The 22,326-nt window shown below is 33.5% G+C and overlaps 1 protein-coding gene across 1 annotated transcript in view; it reads right to left on the bottom strand.

Moving 5' to 3' along the window:
• TFPI (tissue factor pathway inhibitor) overlaps window positions 1–22,326 on the bottom strand; it is a gene marked incomplete at its 3' end in the record, with an annotated part of 102,209 nt that overhangs the window by 66,130 nt on the left and 13,753 nt on the right. The window contains exons 4-6 of the mRNA XM_015543209.2: window positions 14,018–14,150; window positions 5,217–5,320; window positions 1,775–2,134 (exon numbers count right to left, since the gene is read on the bottom strand). The remainder of the gene's footprint in view (window positions 1–1,774; window positions 2,135–5,216; window positions 5,321–14,017; window positions 14,151–22,326) is intronic.

The following is a 22,326-nucleotide window of genomic DNA, read 5'->3' on the forward strand; positions in this document are numbered from 1 at the left end:
TTTGAACAGGAGCCACATTTTGATCTAGTCTATTGAATGTAAAACAAATACTTAAAGGTATCAGACCATACCTTTAAAAAAACAAAAACAAAACAAAACTTGTGCCATTCAGCAAACCTAATGGAAAGAGGAACCAAACAGTAATATGTATGTCATTAAAGTTCTCCAACAACATTCTTTAATTTTTTAATTAAAAATTTTTTTAATGTTTTTATTTAATTTTGGAGAGAGAGAGAGAGAGAGAGAGAGAGAGAGAGAGAGAGAGGGCACGAGCGGGGGAGGGGCAGAGAGTGAGGGAGACACAGAATCCGAAGCAGGCTCCAGGCTCTGAGCTGTCAGCACAGAGCCCAACGCAGAGCTAGAACCTGTGAACTGCAAGATCATGACTTGAGCCAAAGTCGGATGCTTAACCGATTAAGCCACCCAGGTGCCCGTCTCCAAGTATTTTAAAGTTTTGCTTTTACATCTGTAATGTTAATTACCAGTATTTACATTAATATTTAACCCCTTTGATCCCTATGAATATCTTATATAATTTTATTAACCCATAGGCTCTGAATTAAATTGCATACTCCGATACATTTTCAAAGACAGTATTCATTTTTTAGTTTAAAGATTAGAGGAGATATAGATAAAATGTCTTGAAATAATCATGCACTAGAATGATGAATTAAAAACAATCTAAAACTGTTTTTGGAAAGGATTTTCTTAGGTTTAAAAACTTTGCAGTATCTCAAAATTGACATGTTTCCCTTCTGATGTAAATACTATGCCTTTATACATAAAATATAACTCTCTGGGCTGTAGATTTCCTGCTTGGGTTCTGCCCTCTGTGTTTATCACACAATTTACAAAGTCATTTTGTGACTAATTTCCAGAGCACTGAGTCACACTGTGGCTGTTGCTTATCTTTTCTTTTTTTTCCTACATGGCACTGTTTGGCCTTCATTTTTTGGTATTACTTACACAAATGAGCTTTTTCCATAATTAAATAACTTTGTCTTATTATAGTTCGGTGGTTGTGTACTTTTATATTATGTGCTTTTATTGGCTACCAGAAGCAAATTTTAATGTTTCATAACCAACATGAACATGATAGTACATCATGTAGGTATGTGATCTATTGCTTTAATTAACATCATTGTACTACAAATAGTGAAATGATATATATTCTTATTTAAGTATCTTAGAATGTGAGTTTTATTCTTTGAAGGCTTGTAAAGTATTTCCTTAGAGAGATTAGTTAATACAGGCATAAAATATTTAATTTAGTTTACAAGAATTCTAATGTTTATGCTTCATTTTAACTACCAACAATTAAAAGTAATGGAAGAAGGTTCTTTAAACATAAGGCTGCCAGGGAGTCTCTCAATTATATTTCTTTATATGTTAATATATACTATTTAAAAGTAAACCAAATCTTCAGAAAATTCCAATTAAACACGCAATTAGTAACAAATTGCTACCACAAGCTAAGAATTACAAAAAAGACTACATCTCACCAACTTCTTACAAAAATGTTCAAGGTCTTCAAGCATAAATATATACTGCATATATATTTGCATTAGAACTAAATGCAAAGTGCTGAGAACTTAGTTTTGCACTGAAATATGAGTTTACTTTGTTTACAGAGAAGAGTCAATTTTCATTATAGGGTTACAGACAATGGTCCTCCCCTACCAGCCTTTACCTCTCAGTACCCTGTTTTTCTCCCAAGAAAAAATAAATAAAGGTTATTTCTCATGGGCTAGAAAGTATATTGCCAAGTACTCACGAGTCAAATCTCTGAAGAAAGTTCTTGGAAAGATTTTTTTTCAAAGCGGAGTTGAGGTTATTTTGTTTTCCCTTCCAGGCACTGAAGAGAAGATTTATCTTTTCTACTTCTTTTAAACAGATCAAGAAACTGGGGAGTGGAGAATAGTGAAAGAAATGTAATCTGATCCTACTAGCAGTGAAAGGGCGAGGTAAGAATTTGATGATTATGTAGCCCAAAGTCGCTCCTGTCTATTGGAGCAAAGAGGGAGCCCCAGAGCTGGTTTCAGAGATCACAGGCAGTTGGGAATAGCCAGGCTTCCTGTTTAGGTCACTCCAATAGTATTTAGGCTAATTTCGCCAAACACTTCGAAAGGCTTTTCTATTATGGACAAAATGAAGGAAACAGAATTCAGAATTACTGTTCTTGAAGAACTGTATCTTTCACTTTCCAGGATTCTTTTTATAATCAGTTAAAAAAAGAAAAAAACACTTTTCCCCTCAGAGCTATATATTTTTACAATATATATTTACTATTACATTGTTACTTAATAAAATGACCTCTTTTTCCAGTTTGTTTTTTCTTCAAATTATTTTATCCACATTATGGGTATACTTAAGAAAACAATCTGAGGGCTTCTGAAGTTTCCTAGGATTAGAGAATTATCTATTGCAGAATGATGGGCTGTGAACCCTAAACCTCAGCTCTTTGCTAGTTTTGCAACTTTGGTCAATTATTTAAACTCTCTGAGCATCCATTTCTTTTTCCCTAACATAATAATAATAAAGGTTTTTAAGTTTGATATATGTAGTAAATGGATTAATACATATATGTATACATATAAACATATATAAAACACTTAAGACACGCACCTTCAATAAATGTTAATTTTTGTGTTTATTACTATTGTTTATATTATGATGATGATAATGATATTATTTCACATAATTTGTAAATTCTTAAATATGTCCAATTGTTCTGCTGTAAGTTGCTGTCATGAGGTTAACCTTTAGTGTTTTCTTTTTTCTTTTTTTTTCAATATATGAAGTTTATTGTCAAGTTGGTTTCCATACAACACCCAGTGCTCATCCCAAAATGTGCCCTCCTCAATACCCATCACCCACCCTCTCCTCCCTCCCACCCCCCATCAACCCTCAGTTTGTTCTCAGTTTTTAAGAGTCTCTTATGCTTTGGCTCTCTTCCACTAACCTTTAGTGTTTTCATAATGGAATTATGATCATATCAGACTAAGATCACTAAAGATTTCCTACGATTTCAGAATCTACTATTCCATTAAGGTTTCAGTCATTTGATCAAAAAATCCATCAGTTTCCTGTTTTTCCCTTTTTAGATTGTCTTTGTGCCTTTGGCTTTTCTTTTTTTGTTTGTTTCATTCCTTTAATCTTTGTGAGAGGGGTAACTTTTCTTCTTCTGTATTTTTAATATTTATTGAATAATTATTAGGGGTCTAGCACATAAATAACCTCATTTAATTCTCACAACTAGCTTATGAAGAAGGTGCCCAGGACAGGCCACCCCAAGATGGCTCAATTTGGCATGAAGATTATTTTTTATTTAAAAGCACTCAAAACTCAGCAGATTCAGAAAAGACTGTTTACCTTCCCCACGACAGCCTAAAAGGATTTAGACAGAGGATCTGCTTCGGAAATAGAACTATCACTAGAGATAACTACATTATGATATGAACTAGGCATGGTAGAGAAGAACCTAGCAAGACCTGTTTGATCAAAGTCTCTAGGTCCTATTGTTTTTGATAGCCCTGCAAATGTTTGTTTACCGAATATTTACTCTTTTTTATCTTCCAGTGAATTGCATGCTTTCCGTTTGAAGTATCAGACCCCTAACCCCTCCTTAGTTCAGAGTGACACATATACCTCATTTTGCCTGTCTTTGGAATTTCCATGTCTGTGTGGATTTCCCATATGTACAAAATTAAATTTTATTTTCTCCTGTTTATCTCATGTCAATTTAATTCTTATTCCAGCTAGAAGGACCTTGAAGGACAAATAAAATTCTTTCCTCTAGACAATGGTGTAGGAGAGAAAAAATAATTTTCCCTCTACCCTTCTAGGTTCTTGGGTGAGACCACCCTATAATAAAAGATTTACAGGGAAAAACAAACAAGTTTAGTAACATGTATACTTTCTGTATACATAGGATATACCCAGGAAAACAGAATGACTCCTTGAAGTGGCCCAAGCTACCGTCTTAAACATCTTAAACATCTCTTTGTTAAAACTTTGGTTTTAACAATGAAACTTTGCTGCATAATTACCCCTTATTAACTCAGACCCTGCCTCTCAAGCATATTCAGTGTTCCCTTCCTAGTCACATTTGTGAGGAAATTTGCCTGGTTTTGGATTGGAATGAACACTGATTAATTTTGGGGCTAATCTACAGGCTTTGTTGGGGTAGAATTAAGCTCAGCCAATCAGATTTCTTTTTTCGAACTTGAACTAAGAGCTGTAGAAAAAGTATAGAGTAGGTGCCAAGCTCTTAACTAAAAAGCTGACATAGAGAAAGGGCTGGCAGCTGTAATGATATATGCAAGATGATTATGTGGAGAGAGAATGATGAAAAGAATGACAGAGAATGTACAGCCTCTGAGAGGAGATGAGAAAGAATGAAAGCAAGACAAGACTGGGAACAGGAGAGGTGAGAGAGGGTGTCTGAATTCTACAGCAAAGTCCTTCTCCAGTTCTACTTCCAGTTCTCCTAAGTACTAAAAACATACATCCTTGCAGTACTCAATCCCTGTTTCCCTTGTTAAAAAGATAACCAGAGGCCCAAAATGGCATCACTTAGGCCAAGTCACTAAACTGGGGCTTAATACCTAATTGCAATTTCAACCTCCCCCAGCAGAAAGGTAAATCTTAACCTGTTAGTCTGGAATTTCCTGATAAGCACCAGTGAAGTAATCTGTCACATGGGCCCTCACACATCCCCAAAGGCAGATAAGATAATTCACCCAATATTGACCTCCTGCCCTTCACTCTAAGGAAAAGTGACCTTGCCTGGAGCAATCCTTTCTTTTGTTTTACTTTCTTGTTCCACCTACTTCCTATAAAAAACCTTCCATTTTGTACAACTCCTTGGAGCTCTCTATTTTCTAGATGGGATGCTGCCCAATTTATGCATCGCTTAACAAAACCAACTGGCAATTGGTTAGATTCATATCTACTTGGTTGAATTTCTGCTCTTTAGCACACTAAAATCATTTGAGAAATCTTTTTTATTATGTAAAGAACTTTATTTGAAAGAGTGGCAACTAAGCCAAAATTAATTTCCCAGAAATCATCAATTTCATATTTATGTTGCATCAGTGAAAACTTTTCACCATTTTGTTCCATATAACTTACACAAACTGGAATATTCTTGTGCAGAAGAGAGCCTGGGGACATGAAGGTCAATTATTATTAAGATAAGATAGTCTGTCACTAACCTGCTTTGTGGACTCACATTTTCTCTTCTCTGAGGATTACGTGTGCTCCCTCTTGTAGTTCTGCCACCAGCTTGCCATTCCACTGTGTACAAGTCAGTGTAAGTCTAAATTAGTCGGATAAAAAAATTTTTCTCACCAACAATTTGATTCTTTGCCATTGTATCTTAAAGTTCTTTGTATCTAATCAGCATCTGGATTTTCAACTGCCCACCTAATACTAAGGTACTTTCCTTTTCATTCCTTACCATTCTGTTCACTTTTGCTTTCCAACCACCACACAACACAAATAACATTCCAGGCTCTTACTAGGAGTTTGTTTAATTCATATCCAAGCTAGGAAATAGTCTTTTTTTTTTCTTTACTTGTTCTATATATCAGAAAACATTTCCTAATTTACCCATTAAGAATCTTTTCCATTAAAATATACTGAATGTTTCAACAAGTTCAGGTAACTAACTAGATGGGTGAGACAAATATGGAAGGAAATTAATTCCTTGAAGGAACTATGAGAAGAGTACACTATGAGGAACTATGAGAAGAACAAAATTAGACAGGATGTCAAAAACCAAATTATACAGAAGTTTTGATAAACATCTAAAACGAAATTAAGTTGTATCACATTGAACAACTATTTTATTCATGTCTGTTTACTCCAAAGTATGTGAAAGATTAGACATTCTATTGCTTTATATTTCAACCAATTACTTATCACAAAGTCACAAAGTGTGACTATAAAGGTCTTGAGTTGGATTCGGCAAGGGATGAGTGTTTGAGCGTCAATTCTTTGTCTCAGCCTTCATCCTTTATCTAGAATATAAACCATGGACAGCTTGTAGTTCACTTTCCTGAGAATGAATTTCTGAAAACTGATCAGCAAATGGAAACCATACACATTTTCAGATTTCAAATGTAAAAAAGAATGGCATCTAAATTTTATCAAAATGTATCCAGAGAAACTCTGTGTAATAGGTATGACACATACAAACATGGGTACAAAATTGCTTCTATTTATGAACAAAATTTTATGAACAAAACTAACTCTCAAGCCCCTATTTTTACTGATACAAAAATTCATTTTGGTTTTTTTTTTTTTTTAAATGTTTTTATTTATCTTTGAGACAGAGAGAGACAGAGCATGAGCAGAGAAGGGCAGAGAGAGGGGGAGACACAGAATCCGAAGCAGGCTCCAGGCTCTGAGCTGTCAGCACAGAGCCCGACATGGGGCTCGAACTCACACACTGCGAGATCATGACCTGAGCCGAAGTCGGACACTCAACCGACTGAGCCACCCAGGCGCCCCTTGGTTTGGTTTGTTTTAACCATGAAGTATCTCAATTTTCTTAATTTCTGAAAGGAGTTTTCTAAAAGCAATTCTTCTCATAGGGAAGTAGGGGCTTAGACATATGTCAGGGAGTAAGGGAATCTTAGCTTCTTTGTCTACTTTTCTCTGTGGTAAATTATATTATTTGTTCAAACATATTTGCTGCACCTCCCACAGAGCCCTTCCTTGATAACCAAGAGACAAGAGGATATTTTCCCTCCACACTGACATCAAGTTTTGCTATATTGCTAGGTTTGGTTCATAGAATGAGCAGATAAAAAACAAAGAAGTAATAGGTAAGTAGATTTTTATGAGTTTTACGAGAAGTTTATGAATTTTATGATTCTGTAGTTTTGTTTTTTTCATTTTCTCTGACAAATGACTCTCTTGACCCACATGATCCAGATCATTCAACGCACAAAGGTGAGTGAAAATAAACGCTTTCTTGCTAAAAACGCTGTAAATTTGGGGGTACTTTGCTATCAAGTGTTAACTTAAGTAGAAATGCATAATATACACTCTACTTATATATCTTCTTCCCTCATAGATATATTATCTTGACTGCATCCATATTATTATATTACATAACCTTGAATACAGAACTATGGATACCTGGTTACTAAAATTAGACCCCTGGACCTCATTCCTTCTGTCTTTCTGGAGCCCTATTCCCTTTTTTTTTTTTTCCTTTTCTTCCTATGCACTTAATTGTAGGATATGAAGTATTAGGGGGGAAATGCTTTCTGGAAATTTACTGATGGTAAACAACAGTATAAACAAAATTAAGCACCAATCAATTTGAAATATGTTGTGGATTAAAACAAATTCTTGTTAGCAGTATAATCATAACAAAAAGGTTTTTAGGAATTTTATGGTCACAAGCTGACTCCATCTACAGAAAAATAAATTCTTCTCAAACTAGACTGAATTTTCACATGGAAATCAGAATGAGTGCATAAATGCAAACTTGAGAACTGGAATCATTATGTTACTTTTGTTTTGTCTAGTTCATGTTTTAATTAATAGTATATATTTTCTTATTTTTTTATGAGAATGGTTATTGAGAAGTAGTGGTAACAGTGGCAACTTGAAGGTCTACGCATGGTTGAGGGTTATTTAGCATTCTCAAGAGAGTCTCCACAGGACTCTCAGTTATAACTTACATTATTAATAGGCAGACATCTTGAGCAAATGATTTTTCTCATCAGACAAAAAAAAATTAACTAAAAAAATAGGGAAAGCTAAATCTTTCTATCATCTGTGCTTAAACATTGCATTTCACAGTTATTGCTACTTATTGATATCTTTATTTATTTATTTATTTATTTATTTTTATTTATTATTATTTTTTATATCTTTATTTATTTTTGAGAGAGTGAGAGAGAGACAGAGTGAGAGTAGGGGAGGAACACAGAGAGAGGGAGACACAGAATCCGAAGCAGGCTCCAGGCTCTGAGCTGTCAGCACAGAGCCCGACGCGGGGCTTGAACCCACGAATCATGAGATCATGACCTGAGCTGAAGTTGGACACTCAACCGACTGAGCCACCCAGGTGCCCCTACGTATTGATATTTTTAAAATGGAATGTCTCAGAGGAAAAACAAAACAAGTTGAATTCCTAGCTTCTTCTTTCTAGGTTTTTAGAATCAGATATTCTATTAGATAGCATGGTGAGATTAGTTAGAACTTTCACTTTCATTAATGTGATTTTTTTTTTTTCCTAATCATATTTAGTTTGTCTAACTCCTTCTGAGAGAATCTGGAATGTATATCTGTATCTCTAAAATGTGAATAAAGAGTAAATTCTGTTGCTTTTCATTGATGTTTATAAGATTCATCATACATCTACCTCTGTGAAGTAACTCCTATGGAAGTGACATGACTATTAAAAAGGTATCATACAATCTTAGGTCACAATAATTGATCTATGTCATCCAGCATAAGGAAAGTAATACTCCCACTTCCCTTTGCAGTATTGCAGTATTTTGCTCTTATATTTGTACCATAGTTTAGGAGAACAATTGTCAAAGCAGAATGTGTTCAGAGTAGTGAGATAAAACCTAGTTTTTTTTTTAAGGCATACACTTCAGATATTTTAAAAGTACTTATGTCTAAAACATTTTGATTAAACCCAGAATATTTAATTTTCAAAATAGAAACTGAAAGGTGGGGAGAGTCATTGTATTTATTATCTTAAAGTATTCAGGAGATGGTTGTATAGAAATGACAGTAAATTTAATCTAGTTTGCTCCAGAATAATTAGGTGAATGAAGATAATGGGGACATATATTTTTAGCTTAAAATTAGGATAACTTTCCTACCAATTATAGTTTAAAAAGATAGGATGAGCTGTTCTATGATAAAGAGTATGTTCACTCCTAGAAGAAATAAGGGAGGGAAAGTGACATGTGGAAGCTGTTCAAAAGACATCCTGACATTAGTTTCCTGACAGATGAAACAACTGGACTAAAAGACCCAGAGAATTACCTCCAGTATTCAAAACTCTTGAGTCCTTCTTATGCCTTGATTAACAGTAAGGATAATATAGCTACACATGTAAAAACAATAGTATAAATAACAAACATAACAACAATAGTTAATATTTATTTAAGGCTTACTTAGTGCCAGGTATTATTCTGCATGTGCCATATTTAAGACACCATCATGAGATGGGTCTTATTTTCCTATTTGGAGATAAAGATAAATGATTCATTCATTTGTGCAAATTCAAACAGCTAATTAATGAAAGTGGAATTTGAATCCAGATAGTTTGAATTCTGAGCATATAGTCCTAACTATTAGGTAAGACTACCTCTCTGTTTTAGATTATGTTACCTTTCTTATATGTTTCCATAACCATAATAATAAATACTTATTGGGGCACCTGGGTAGCTCAGTTGGTTAAGCATCCAACTTCAGCTCAGGTCATGATCTCACGGTTCATGGGTTCTAGCCCCGGGTCAGGCTCTATGCTGACAGCTCGGAGCCTGGAGCCTGCTTTGGATTCTCTGTCTCCCTCTCTCTCTCTGCCCCTCCACTTCTCGTGGTGTGTGTCTGTCTCTCTCTCTCTCAAATATAAATAAGCATTAAAAAATTTTTAAATAATGAATATTTATTGTCCTTCTTAGTAAAATAGAAAAAAATTTTCACAAAGCCGCATTAGTACTTTTTAAAATTATGTATAATCTCTAACCTATAAATTCTACCTCTATTCTAAAAAAAAATTTACATACTGTTTTTGTGCACCAATAGATATTTACAATATCAAGTGCAATATTTTTGTAAAAATGTAAAAAACAATTTAAAAATCAATAAATATGGCATATATAAATACATTGTAATATCCATTTGATGGAATACTATTTGGAAAAGTAGGTGTTCATGAATATGTATAAACATGTGAGAACTTAAGAATATATCAGTAAGTAAAAAATGTGGGGCACCTGGCTAGCTCAGCTGGTAGAGCATGTGACTCTTGATCTCGGGGTTGTAAGTTTGAGCCCTATGTTGGGTGTAGAGATTACTTAAAAATAAAATCTTAAGAAAAATTCAAAATCAAGAATGTCATTTACTTAACTTTGGAAATACACACAAGTAATACTGTATATTTAATAAAGATATATATGTAGTAAAAGGACACACATTTATTTTGGTTGTTCTAAAAAGGAAAGGAGAGGAATACAACTGGGAAAGGCTATAAAAATTGTTCACCTTCAATGGTATTTGTAATATTTTATATCTTTTATATAAAAATACTACATAATACTATATTTTATCTAAAATAATATGCACCATAATGTAAATACATAGAAAATGTGATGAAAATGTTAGCATATATTAATTCTAGATGATAATTACTTGGATGCTTGGTATTTTCTTTTCCTTTTCCTTGATATGTATATTTAAGTTAAAAATCAATAAGGACATATAACAACAAAAGACTAGAAAGAGAACATTTTCACTGTTCATTTTCTCAAAATTTTTAATTTTTAAAATTCTAAAATCTGCCTAAATGAAAGCAAAAAGTTTGGCATCAATGAAACATTAAAAAAAGAAAAAGTTCTGAAACATTATTCTGTTTGACCATTTTTATCACAGTGTGACTGAAAGAGTAGAGAGTCTTTTATAAAATGAGGCTGTTCTCTTTTATAATATAATTTTCAAAGTCAATGTACATGAAAGGCAAAAAAAAGTTTCCTGGCTAACTTCACTACCAGTTTCATAGAATTGATAGCCGATAGGTGCTACTATAACAACTCTTTGGATCTAGGAAAAGCACTCCTCTTCTAAATGTACTGATTTTTCTTTTAATAGCCTTTCTCACAAAGGAGGTGACTAACCTTGGCAAATGCGTGAATTTTAACATAGCACTCTCTTTGGCTGCCTGTCCCATGCTCGCAGGGCAACAAACATCTTTAGAATTTTACTCTAGCAATGGGTTTCCTTTTGCCTCCATTTTCTTTTTTCTTGTGACGAAAATAAATAAATAAACTTCCTTTGGTACTACTTTGCTCTTTATAGATGGAAGCATCAACTTATTTTACTATGAACTGGGTGACAAATAAACTAAAAGCTGTAATAGCATTCTTGACATGTAATCTCGACACCAGTGTTAAGTCTTGCAATATCGAAGTATAAATCTTGGAACAAATACAATGCAGCACCAGGAAAAGCACACAATCCCTTTATAGATCCTGCCCTCAGAGAGCCTGGATGATTAGATAATGTGATCTTGCCCTGAATTTCAGAACACAAGACAACAGCCAACCATCCTCATACTTTCTTTGATTGTAATCTCAGCTCTCCACGCAAAGATCAACTAAACTAAGGGAGACCCAGGTTCTTAGACTCTTAGCTCATTCTTTCAGATAAGTACAGAAGGTCATTTCGAGAAGGTTTCAGTTTCTGCACAAAGGTAACAGCATAGCCAACTTAACTCATTACAGCTTTCTCCCAATTTATTGGCCTTCTCAGCGGTTACATTTTACATTTATCCCAAGTTTTCAACCTTTCTACTATTGACATTTTGGGACAGAGAATTCTTTGTTGCAGTGGGCTTTCCTGTGCATTGTAGCAACATCACTGGTCTTTATATATCAGATGCCAGTAGCAATTTCCTCTTAATGGTGACAACTAAAAATATCTCCAGACATTTGCAATATCTCCTGGAGGGCAAAATCTTTGCATTAGAACCATCATTCTACTTTGAGCCAAATCCTGGCAAAACTAATCACTTTTGGGGATTCTACCCAGCTGCCTGATCCTGCACCAACTGATAGTATGTCCCATATTCTTTCTCTGAAATTCTACTCTGCAAGCTTTGGACCTGCTAGGTGGCTTCTCCACAAAGTTCATCTAAATATAGAAAGTGGACATTCTTTCAAATGGTTTTCATTTCAAATAAAATAAAATATCAGTGAAATACCTAATGAAATAAAAGTATATGTTAATTATAGAAAATAAGAAAAGTACAGAAAAGACCAAACTCAAATAAAACTTTATTCATATAGGGACGCCTGGGTGGTTAAGTTGATTGAGCTTCCGACTCCTGATTTCGGCTCAAGTCATGATCTCACAGTTTGTGAGTTAGAGCCCCTCATCAGGCTCTGTGCTGACAAGGCAGAGCCTGTTTGGGATTCTCTCTCTCCCTTTCTCTCTCTCTGCTCCTCCCCCACTCATGCTCTCTCTCCCTCTCCGTATGTCTCTCTCTCTCTCTCTCAAAGTAAACTTAAAAAAAAAAAAAACCACACACATTACTCATACATATTGCCCAACTCTAGGCATTACAAAACTTATTTCATATATTCTCTGTCATGGATAGCTCTATACACATGCATGTACATTATACATTTCTGTTTTCAAAATGAGATTACATTGTGTCTATCTGTATGTAGTCTGTTTTTAATCATTTAACATGTTTTTGTACAGTATATAATCTTTAAGAGAGAGAGCACATGAGAGCAAGCCAGGGAGACAGAGAGAGAGGGAGAGAGAAATTCCAAGCAGGCTCTGCACTGTCATCACAGAGCCTGAGGTGGGGCTCCAACTCACAAACTGTGAGATCAAGACCTGAGCTGAAACCAAGAGTTGGAGGTTCAACGGACTGAGCCACTCAGGCACCCTTCTAATACATTACTTTAATAGTTCCATGCTATTTAATTACAAATGTTTCATTATTTAGTAAGTCAATATCCTGCTGTTAGAAAGCTGCAGGCTTTTAAATGAATGTAAAAGACCTAAATTCCACAGAAATATATTCTAAAGCCTGTAGTCCCTGCCACCATATTGGCATCATTTATGTATTTTATTATTTTATGTCAAAGGTGTGAGGCTTGTTTACTTCATGAAGTCAGCCAGGTTGTTGCCACAGATCCATGGACCTCTGTAATTTATTAGGCAAATGGCTGCATCTTCCAATAATACTATGACACTGGAAGAACATTTGTCTCCCAGGAACTAAGATTCTTTTCTTGGAATGTGACAGGATGGAATTAAAAACTGTAGAGATGCTTATCTGATAATATTTCTTCTAGGTTATTACAGTATTAGAAAAAGTTATAAAGGTGGAATAGGGTTGTTGAGCTTTAGGTGGAGAAGAAAATGTATAAAACTTTGGTAAGTCTATTTAAAAACAAGACTTAGACGAGAGTTCAAGTTCATCTGAGTAAAATTAGTCTAACTGCTATATATAATGTGTACATACGTGTATTAGAATGTATCTGTATTATATTAGGGTCTAAAAATTATGTTTGTGATAATATATCTCAAAAAAATGTTTGAAATGATACCAGGTAATGGGTTACAAAGAAATTGCATATCAACTATCTTTTTTTAATTTTATCCTGATCACTTAAATTTCTATGTGACTTACATGAAATAACTATTTGGATAATAATGTTTCATTCAAAATATTTATTTTACTTAAACTAAAACCATTTTAATCTCTTTATTAAGTATATATTTGTGTTTTCACTAATCTTTTCTAAAAAGAACCAGAAAAAAACATACTGCTCAGTGTCATTTGTAATTCTGAAGAATAATGGCTCACCAGTGAGGTTTTGTGATTATCTATCTCCCTTTGTCTAATGATACAAGACACAGCTACAAAAGCAAGAATGGTTGGTAGTCAGAGTTTGACTAGATTTTTTTGTAAGAATCATTAAAATATTGCTAACAGATAAACTTTTTTTAGAAATTTAAGAAGTTACTTCTCATAAGTTTATATATTTTTATTAAAATATTTTTACTTATAAACTTCTTAGAAAAATTTCAGTGTCAAATAAAACAGCATGTACATACACAACATGGACATATTTATTGAGTACTAACTATATGACAAACTATTCTAGAATAAAGAACTAGACAGGTAAAAGCCTTGTCTTCTTGAAACCTTCATTTTAGAACAATAAACTGATGTCACTAATGATGACAATTCCTATTCAGTAAACAAGGATTACAGAGAACAAAAGAAAAATCTCACCTTATAAAATATCTTCTTTTAAAGCAGGGATTAGAAAGAAGTTATTCCAAGAGCTTCATGTAAAATTCTATTTCTTTAATTTATACAAAATTGTGTAAGTTTATCTTCCAGAGGTTTTCACTGATTTCAATATCTAAAAAGTAAAAACAAATTCTTGTTCAATTCACATCTCGATTAATTTTTTAAACCTTTTAGGATAGAATGTCATGGTTACAGTTATATTTTCAAATAAATGTGTAACCAATTGAGCTTCACACCTTATGAGAGTACTCATATACCAACTCCCTCGAAGGTACCTTTAAAAAGTTTGTTTTCTGTTTTATAGGCAAAATGTGAAAAATTTTTAATTTGCAGTCCATTGAGTAACAGCGAAGTTGAATGTTCATTTTCTTAAAAATATTTTTTTTCTTAAATGTTTATTCATATTTGAGAGAGAGAGAGAGAGAAAGAGAAGGCAGAGAGAGAGGGAGAATCCCAAGCAGGCTCTGCGTTGTCAGTGCAGAACCAGACACGGCACTAGAATCCACGAAATGTGAGATCATGACCTGAGCAGAAACCAAGAGTTGGATGCTTAACCAACTGAGCCACTTAGGCACCCCATCATTTTTATTTTTTCTTTTGTGAAGTGCTATCTATATTCTTTAATCATTTTTCACATTTTTAACATGCATATTTTTTTGATTTATAAACAACAAAAAGTTCTCATCCAGTATCCCAGGTTTTTCTCTCTTAAAAGGTTTAAAATTGAGGTAAAAGGTAAACTGATATTCATTTTTAACTATTAAAACATGTACCAAATTCCCAAAATTTGGTTCATAAAAACACAATGTTATTATTTGTTAAAGGAATATGTACATACATATATACACATGCATGTACATTATACGTATACACACACACACACAGTAAAGCTTTGGTTTGCAAGCATAATTCATTCCAGAAACATGCTTGTAATCCAAAGCACTTGTATATCAAAGAGAATTTCAAGAACCATTGGCTTAGTTGTGATCATGTGACATTCAGTGTTATGTACTACTTGTATTGCAAGACATTGCTCGTTTATCAAGTTAAAATTTATTAGAAATGTTTGCTCGTCTTGTGGAACACTTATAGAATAAGTTATTTGCAATCCTAGGTTTTACAATACATAGTTATATATATTTATTTGTACATAAATATATATGTTTAAGGATAAAATGCAGTATTTCCTCTATCAGACTAAGTTGTACTAAAACAAGGAGATCTGTATGATAATATAATAGCAACAATAATCATGATGATATTAATAAACATTATTGAGCAACTATATATATATAGTATTTTCCTATATATTTTATAAATAATTATTTTAATCCTTAAACAATCCTCTAAAGTAGCTATTGTTATTATTTTGGATTTGAAGGAATATAGGCTTTGGAAAGTTTCATTCAGTTCACCAGAGTTTAGCATGTACAGACAGTAAGTAGCCTAGAATAGTTTAAAATCCAAATCTGTAGTAATCCTTTGTCTCTGATCTTTCCAGTGGGCACTACTGTATCGACATGCACCACACAAATGATCAGAAGGCAGAGTAAATGACGTTCTAATTCCCGTCAACAAGGCCTTGCCTTATCACGAAACTCACTTTATATTCTTCCCTTTTTATCTTTTGTGTCTCATTTCCTTTTTTCTTTTAATTTTTTTAATGTTTATTCATTTTTGAGAGAGAGAGACAGAGCACAAGCAGGGGAGGGGCAGAGAGAGAGGGAGACACAAAATCTGAAGCAGGCATAGAGTCCAATGCAGGGCTCAGAGCCACCAACTGTGAGATCATGATCTGAGTGGGAAAAAGCAGTGTTTGTTTGGAGTATTTATTTGAATGGGAGAAAACTGGAATATAATCACAATTTTAAAAAAATAGCAAGAAAAGCTGTGGTACTCTGAATACTATCTTCCTTCAAATTCTATGAATAGGATTTATTTCTTGCTCATGGAAAACATGGGACTATTTGTGGTTAATTACTGCCCTCTGTTGACAACATGTTAAATGTCTTAATATATTCTTAAGAGTATTTAAGGTTATAATTACAAGAAATTTCACCTATAAATCTCATCTATAAAGATGAATAAATCTAAAAGAATTGAAGTGCCTTTGCTTAACAGCCATAGCTAGTTAATGATTAAGGATGGAATGACACCTCAGGTACCATGACCTATGATCAGTCTTGTGTTACATAATTTAAAACAATATATTTTTTTCCTGAGAATAGTTTCCATTTTCTAAGACTCAAAAACAAAATTTACAAGTCATAGAAACTTTAAAAATTATTAAACGTTTAAAAAAATGTCTGTTTAGTTTAAAAATAAATCATACAGTAAAGAAAAGAGTGGAAAGTAGAAGTAGAAAATAAACATCTTTCTCTCTCCACCTGATTCCACTTCCAGAGGTGGCCACTATTAACTGTTTCTTTGTCATTCTAGAAATTATTTATATATGTATCTAACTTTTTTTCAAAATTGAGGTACAGTTCTCCAACTTTTTAAAAAAATTTAAAACATATATCTTAGAGTTAATTTCACATTAGCACATAAATCAAGATATAAGGCATTTTTTCATACCACGGTTTTTTATTGGCACTTTGAAATTTACAGGCAAGTTTAGAATGTTCTTAATTAGGTTTTCCTCGTATTTCCTCATAATTAATTTAGGTTATGCATTTCTTCTTGGACTATTACATAAGTGAGGCTGTTTTGTTCTCATTTCATTCCATCAGAGGGCACGCGATTTGGTTTGTCTCATTACTGATGATGGATGTTCATTTTGATCATTTAATCCAGGTGTTATGTGCAGACTTCTCCAATTGCAAGTGATCCCATTTTTCTGTTCCTGCGCACAGAGAGGATTTGAATGGCAGATGTGCTCAGCTAATTACAAAATCAAAAATAATTACTTTGTCAAATCCTTTGTCTCAGGTAGCAGGAATGGAATAGATCTCAGAATGTATTATTTTCACAGTAGCACTGGCTTCTCTGGCCTCTCATTTGATTCCAATGCCCATTTCTGGAGGAGCACACAGATTCATGGAGTATTTGACCAGTTGTACATGGAGTGTGAGGAAGGGTCTGGTATGTTAAATAATTCATATAAGTATGAAATTTGTTAATACGTAGGTCTGTATGTAATGTGAAGTATAATAATAATATTTTCATTGGCAACTAGATGAACTCCAAAAACCAGAACTGCTGAAAATTTACTTTTAAACACTTAGTAAGGTTGTCATATTTTCAAAAAATCCTATTAAAATTTCAGTCATTCTTTTAAATTTTGGTATTCATTAAAAATGTTCACTTTGCACATATATTTTAATAAATAACTTTCACTACTCTAAAAGAAAAAACTTTTTGAAAATATGAAATTTTTAAATGTTTAGATTGAATTTACATTTGACAAAATATTTGAAATTGCATATACTTAAAGTAGAACAAAATTGTCAATATGTTGATTATAATTATTAATTTTGCTAAAATGAAGTCAAGAAAGATCAATGCTATGAAATAAATACATAAATACTTATGAATTGTGCATGCATCTAGTTTGTTATTCATTCAAAGCATCACTGGACAATTTAAGCGATACCCAAATATGCACAATATAAATTCAATTGATATGTCCTTAGACATTGATATGCCTTGGTATTTTGCCAACTTTCAGCCCTATAAAAATTATAGCTTTATAACATATTTTACAACTTCATCTTTATGAAGTATATTGTCTAAGTAGGATAGAAAATATCTTATGCAATAATGTACTAACGTGATTAATAACTTTTAATATTTAACATATGGTCATCATTAATGCTTTGCTGCTTTCTACTTCACCATAATACAAACAGGTGTTTTCTGAATAATCCATTTATAAGCTATTTTTTGACCACCTATTACATGCCACTACTGGGACTATAGCAGTGAACAAACCAGATAAACATTGCTGTTTTCTTGGAACTTACATTTAAGTGCATTTTTCATCAAAGGGGTCAGGGGAAATATTCAGGCATATGACATAGCTTTTGGCCATGTAATGGCACAAACTATCTCAATTTTCTTTGTTGACAAATTTTGTCTGAATAACATGTGGTTTGGGTAGGACAAAGTCATAATTGCAGAGGGATTTATCAGAAGACTTGAAGAAAAGATCTGGCTTTGGGGAAAATGTTTAAGGGGCAAAAGGAAGCAGAAGAATAATAGGAAAATGTCAATGTAGGTAATAGCGTTCTCAGAATTTAATGAGTATAATTAAAAGAAGAAACAAGGAAAATACAAATTTAAATTGAGTGTTGTTTCAGGCTAGAAAGGTATTCTAGAAAGTAAGCAGAATAAGGTTGAATAATTGGTACCTTAACATGTAATGAGCAATCACAAAACCACAACCCTTATATTCCAATGGAAAGATAGTGATAAACAGGTAGTGTCCATTTTGCACACTCAGAAAAGCAAGGCTAATTAGAAGTGCTGTACTTGTAAATTCAGTTCCATTAAAAGCAAAACCAATTCAGGAAATGGTATTTTCATGGCATGATTTTTTTTTTCTGAGTTCTACTAAGATTGTGTCAAATCCATATATGAGTTATTCATTTGAGAGTTTAGAAAGTGAGGTGCCTGCCAAAAACCCATCTGGACGGAGAAGAGTATTTCCACTTTTTTGACAGTAGTCATTTTTCTTTCTTTTGATGTTGAAGTCATTCAGAATCCAGATGACATTCATTAAAGTAAGACTAAAGTAAGACTAAACCATGAAAGTATGACAAAACTTGGTTTTCATTCTCTCACAAAAATTGAAGTAATGAAATGCATAAGTGACAAGATCAATCTAGATTTTTCATGTTTATCTTATTTAGGGAGTGTATCCTTCCTTTTACAAAAATAGATGACAACTGATATGCATTTGCTTTAGTGTAATATTTCAGGCTTCATTATCTACATGTCACTAAGCATGGAAGTAATCTTCGGTGAGTATTAACATTCTTTTATGGCACATGGGTTAGGGGGCTGTTTTCCATCTTGAAACATTTCTCCTGATACTTGTTCTATTCATTCTTTGTGGATAGCATGTACCACTCATAATCAATAAGGACCCAGATTTATTTACTGTCTGAAATAACCTTAACTCCAGTCCACTCCACAGTCTCTCTTCCTCTTTAGTAGTCAGTATCATGAAGTTGGGGTGAATATTTTTCATTTACGATGTTGTACATTGCTATATATGATTTTTTACACAAATAATTCATCCAATTGTTTTTTATTTTACTTAAGATTTTATTTTTAAGCAACCTCCCCACCCAACACGGGACTTAAACTCACAACCCCAAAACCAAGAGTCCCTTGCTTTTCTGACTGGGCCAGTCAGATGCCGCAACCCCCCTCCCCCCGCCAATTGTTTTTTAAAAAATACATAAATAGTATATTACTCTATTTCGTTTGCAACTACATTTTTTCACACATGATTACATTTCTGAAATGTATATGTATTTACATTTGTGGATCTCCTTCTTTCACTTTTGCTTTGGTGTAGTATTCCATTTATTTAAAAAAGGCAATTAATTTTTTTCATCTCTATGCTTAGGGGAAGTTAGTTTGATTAGCTTGCTTTCACTTGTTTTTGCTTTAGTGAACATTCTTACACGACACCCCGCACAAATCTAAGCGTATGTTCTAAATAGATATGTAAGATTGGAATTGCTGCATTGTAGAATAAGAGGTTTTTTAGTTAGAATAAGAGGTTTTTTAGTTATGCAAGGTATTCTATATTGATCATCACAGAACTATATAAGACTACTTATTTCTCCACATGCTTGCCAAAAAGTGTTGTCAGAATTTTAAATTTCTGATATACTGATATTAAGAAATGCCATCTTATTGTTGATTTTGCTTTTATTTCTTAGATTTCTTGTAAGGAAATATTCATATTTATTGATTTACTGGTCTGAGAAATGCCTGTTCATATCCTTTGACTCTTTAAAATACTAGGTTTGCTGTTCTGTCTTGTTTTTATTTAAAAAATTTTTTTTAACGTTTATTCATTATTGAGAGAGACAGAGCATGAGCAGGGAAGGGGCAGAGAGAGGGGGACACACACAGAATCCAAAGCAGACTCCAGGCTCTGAGCTGTCAGCACAGAGTCCGTCACGGGGCTCGAACTCACAAACCATGGGATCATGACCTGAGCCGAAGTCGGACACCCAACTGACTGAGCCACCCGAGCTCAGTCTTATTTTTGTTTAAATAATAAATGTTTCTTATATATTTTGGGAAATATTTTCTATTGGTTATATGAATGAGAGATGCCTTCTCCAAATATGTGTGTTGTCTTTCTGGTTTGCTTAGAGTGGGTGGTTTTTGTTTTTGTTTTTTTGTCAAATAAGGATTAATACTGAGGCAGGTAAATATATCAGTCTTTTCCTTAATGGTTTGTGCTTTAAAAATCTTATATAAAAAATTCTACCTATCGTAACATGGATGAATATATTATTCTACATTTTCTTCTAAAATTTTACTTTTAAATCTTTAGCTTTGAAATCTTCATTTTCATCTTCTGTTTCAAACATTTCAAAGTTCTTTCGGCTATTTTTTTTTCACTCTTTACATCTTCCATATAAAGTTTAATATTGGTGTGCCGGTTTCTTCAAAACCAGTTACTGTTGACTGGTAATGCATTGAATTAATAAATTAATTTGGGAAGAGCGAGCTTGAATAACTAAGAAGAGCTGGGATTTAGTGACTTGGGAGATGTACTAAGCTTCGCTCAGAGACAAGCAGCTCATTAATAAAAACAGAAGTAAAGGTTGAGTTAAAGGCTGGGTTCATGCCAGTGAGACTGATGCAATCATGCAGGGCACTGCACTAAGAAGGGTTCTATGCCTAGTTTAATACTCTGCTATCACCATCTTAACTTCTGATCAACTGATCCACAGTTTCCTTTTGCTACTAGGCCCCCCAAATTATGTAGCTGGTGTTAGAGAGTACATGGGTAGAGTGGCATAACATGGGCAGATAGGGTGGTGGGTGTATTTGGAAGTTCTCTTCCATTGGCTTTTATTTTCTCAATGAAATAGGAAGAAAAGGTTATTTTTCTCCCTGTGCTGCATTCTGGGTTATATCTCAAGGTCTCATATTCAGTTCATTAATTCTTTCTGTGTCTAATCTGCTGTTTGATTGATTCAATACTTATTATTTTTAATTTATTTATTTTTTAATGTTTATTTACTTTTGAGAGAGAGAGAGAGAGACAGAGCATGAGAGGAGGAGGGGCAGAGAGAGAGGGAGACACAGAATCTGAAGCAGGCTCCAGGCTCTGAGCTGTCAGCACAGAGCCCGACGCGGGGCTCGAACTCACTGACAGTGGGATCATGACCTGAGGTGAAGTCTGACACTTAACTGACTGAGCCACCCAGGTGCCCCAATTCAATAAATTTTTAATTTTTGTGCTTGTATTTTAATTTTAATTCTATTTGATTTTCTTTGAACTCTGCCTTTTTTCATAATTTGGTGTTTTTTGTTTTATGCTTTTCGTTTCTTGTTTTTTATTTAATGATTTTATATGTACTTTCTGGCCTTTTTTTTCTTTAGTATTTTTTTTTTTTTTGAAGTTTTAGGTACTCTAATCAGACTGTTGACTATGTGGTTGCTAGTGGTTATTTATGACACAAATAACTTTCAAAATGTTTTCAGCTTCACAGTGAGATTATTTGTGATACTCCTGTCTTGGGTTATATATCTTTTCAGAGAGTTTGTACATTTGCATTTGCCAGGTATTCCAGATGACAGCTATTATCCCATTTGGAAACTTTTTTTCACCCTTTATACAGGCATTTTATTTCATGAAATTGTCATAATGCATTGACTTTATTAGAACAACATAATTTACTGCTGTTTTTGGAAAATAAACATGTGTGAGTAAATGGGGGAGGGGTAGAGAAAGAGGGAGAGGATCCAAACAGAGCCCAATGCAGGGCTCCAACCCACAAAATCGTGAGATCATGACCTGACCCCCAGTCAGACACTTAACGGACTGAGCCACCCAGGTGTCCCCAATAAGTGAGTTTTAATACAACTGGAAGGTCTGCAAAACAATTTGAGTAACAACTACACTTTAATTATGATGTACTGTTTTATTTTCTTTAGTTTCCCAATAATCAATTAAAAGTCAAAAAGAGGAATACGGTTTAGTTTTAAAACATTATTTAAATTCAGTAAAAACTTGCATGTATGGGATAAAATTTTTGCCAACTAAAACATTATTCTTCCCAGTTCATACTCTATTTCAGTGTTTTAAA

Source organism: Panthera tigris, chromosome C1 (genome assembly GCF_018350195.1).
Source record: "Panthera tigris isolate Pti1 chromosome C1, P.tigris_Pti1_mat1.1, whole genome shotgun sequence".
Lineage (NCBI taxonomy): Eukaryota > Metazoa > Chordata > Mammalia > Carnivora > Felidae > Panthera > Panthera tigris.